Source organism: Trichosurus vulpecula, chromosome 8 (genome assembly GCF_011100635.1).
Source record: "Trichosurus vulpecula isolate mTriVul1 chromosome 8, mTriVul1.pri, whole genome shotgun sequence".
Classification (NCBI taxonomy): domain Eukaryota; kingdom Metazoa; phylum Chordata; class Mammalia; order Diprotodontia; family Phalangeridae; genus Trichosurus; species Trichosurus vulpecula.
In genome coordinates, this window is record NC_050580.1 from 4,248,144 (window position 1) to 4,251,280 (window position 3,137).

Genomic DNA, 3,137 nt, shown 5'->3' on the forward strand with positions numbered 1-3,137 from the left:
CTCCAAAATGATTATATGAGTTTACAATTCCACCAACAATGAATGTGTCCAAATTTTTGCACACCCTTTCCAGCATTTGTTGCTTTCCCCTTCAATGATTTTAGCCAATATGATAGGTGTAAAATGATATCTCAAGGTTGTTTGAGTCAATAACCAATCAGAGCATTTTTCAAATGAATAAAAATTGTTTTGATTTCCTCATGAAAAAAGTAGGGCATGGTGGGCAGAGCCAAGATGGCATCTGGAAAGCAGGGACTTGTGTGAGCTCACCCCCAGGTCCCTCCAAACACATATAAAAATGGCTTAGAACAAATTCTAGAGCTCCAGAACCCACAGAATAGCAGAGAGAAGCAGGGCTCCAAACTAGGAAAACTTGGAGAGCCATGGGGAAGGGTCTATTGCACAAAGCTGGGAGCTGAGTGGAGCAGAGCCTAGCATAAGCCACACCAGGATGAACCAGACTGGAAACTGGGCAGAACAGGCCACAGGGCCCTGAATCTGTGGCAGTTACCAGACTTCTCAACCCAGAAATGCCAAAGACAACAGAGAAGGTTAGTGGATAGAACTGCTAGAAAGGAGTTAAAGGAGTGCATGGTCAGCCCCAGTCCTGGGGGCACTGAAGTGGTGCAGCTCTGGGGCTGCTTCCAGCTGCAGTTGCTTCAGGCCCCAGGCCCACCAGGTGGGAGAAATTAAGCAGTGGATCAGAGTGGGAGTGCAGAGCCTGCTTGGATCTGAGTCATGGTCTAGGTTGGTGGTTCTTGGGGCAGAAGGAGCACTGGTGTGGCAGAGCTTACGGTGTAGAAGTAGCTCTGAAAACAGCAGCACAAGGGGCCTAAAGCTTGGGAGAAAGTACTTTCTACTCTACAAGCAGTTGGACCTGAACAAAAAGCTCAAGGGTCAAGTAGTTGGCTGGGAACATGAAGGGCAGCGAAAATGGACCCAGATTCAGAATCAGACTTTGGAATCTTTTTATTGGTGACAAAAAAGACCAAAACATACAGCCAGAAGAAGTCAACAAAGTCAAAGAGCCTACATCAAAAGCCTCCAAGAAAAATAAGAATTGGTCTCAGGCCATGGAAGAGCTCAAAAACGTTTTGGAAAAGGAAGTAAGAGAAGTAGAGGAAAAATTTGGAAGAGAAATGAGAGTAATGCAAGAAAATCATGAAAAAAACAAGTCAATGACTTGCTAAAGGACACCCAAAAAATACTGAAGAAAATAACGCCTTAAAACATAGACTAACTCAAATGGCCAAAGAGCTCCAAAAAGCCAATCAGGAGAAGAATGCCTTGAAAGGCAGAATTAGCCAAATGGAAAAGGGGGTCCAAAAGAGCCCTGAAGAGAAAATACTACCTTAAAAATCAGAATGTGGAAGCTATTGACTTTATGTGTGTGTGTGTGTGTGTGTGTGTGTGTGTGTGTGTGTATACGTGTGTGTGTGTTTAGACAGAGGACACAGGGTGAGTTGAATATGAAGGGATGATATCTAACAAAATGAAATCAAATTAAAGGATGAGAGAGGAATATTTTGAGAGAGGGAGAAAGGGAGAAATAGAATGGGGTAAATTATCTCACATAAAAGTGGCACAGTTCTGTAGGAAAGGAAGAGGGGGCAGGTGAAGAGGAATGACTGAATCTTGCTCTCATTGGATTTGACTTGAGGAGGGAATACCATACACCCTCAATTGGGTATCTTACCCCCCATGAAAGTAGGAGGAAGGAGATAAAAAAGGGGGACAATAGAAAGGAGGGCAGATAGGGGAAAGAAGAACTCAAAAGCAAACACTTTTGAAAAGGGACAGGGTCAAGGGAGAAAACTGAATAATGGGAGACAGGATAGGAGGGAGGGAAATACAGTTAGTCTTTGACAACATAACTATTCATGGGAGTGTTTTGCATAATGATACATGTGTGGCCTGTTTTAAATTGCTTGCCTTCTTAGGGAGAGTGGGTGGGGAGGGAGGAGTGGAGAGAATTTGGATCTCAAAGTTTTAAAAGCAGATGCTCAAAAAAAAGTTTGTTTTTGCAGGCAATGGGAAAATAAGATATACACGCAATGAGGCATAGAAATCTATCTTGTCCTACAAGAAAGTAAGGGGAAATGGATGGGGGGGGGAGGGGAAGGGGGTGATAGAAGGGAGAGGTGACTGGCAAGTGGGACAATCAGAATATATGCCATCTTAGATTGGTGGGGAGGGTAGAAATTGGGAGAAAATTTGTAACTCAAAATCTTGTGGAAACCAATGCTGAAAACTAAAAAAATATCAAATAAAAAATGAAAAAAAAATAAAAAGAAAGTGGTTAAAATAGCCTTTATTTCAAAAACCAAACAAAAAAACGAAACACAAAAGCCCACCTTTTTGGAACTGTTTTTTTTTTTTTTAGAGTCGTAGCGGCTTTATTGGGGACAGAAAGTACCAGGGGATTAGGAGTTGGCATTGGGACCCTTCTTCTTTCCAAAGGTGGGCACTACATTGACAAAGCATCGGTTGCACTGCATCCTCCTCTTAGCATGCCCAGTCTTCTTTTTCTTCTTCTCCTGCTTGGCTATCTTGGGAGTCTGACCCCTCACTTTTCCATCTCGGGGCAGAGAGCCATGGACTTTACCTCCTAACACGCGGCCAGCCACTTCCAGGGTGGACAGGGGCTCCACCCCGCACTGCCCCAAGACGGCTTCATCCTCCAGCAGGGAGCCCCCCTAGAAGCAGGACCTGATCCTCGGGGGAGATGCCCTCCAGAGATGTCACATGGGCCTTGATCTGGGCGACGGTCTCCTGCCCGGTCACCTCGAGGGTGTGCAGAGCCTGCGCGCGGACAAACAGCTGCATGGTGGCGACTCGAGCACGCTAGTCCTGCTTCCGCCGTGGCAAAGATGCAGACCAGCTTTTTGGAAGTGTTTAATAGAAGAAATGTTACATCAAGGGTTTTTACTGCTGGAAGGGAGAGCAATTTGTGGATATTCGTATGACTGAGGGAGCTGTATTTGAAATAATACAAGTGGAAACACTTTATCATCGATTACTTGTACTAATTTGCCATTCCTTATACATAATAAAAAAACTTAAAAAAATAAAAAAGTAGGGCATGGTGGAGAAGTCAAAGAAATTGTAAATGAGTGTGTGACACACACAGAGAGAGA

The 3,137-nt window shown here is 44.2% G+C and overlaps 1 pseudogene; it reads right to left on the reverse strand.

The window, feature by feature from the left end:
• Positions 1–2,414: 2,414 nt before the first annotated feature.
• Positions 2,415–2,826, reverse strand: LOC118827951 (annotated as a pseudogene).
• Between the last annotated feature and the right edge of the window lie 311 nt (positions 2,827–3,137).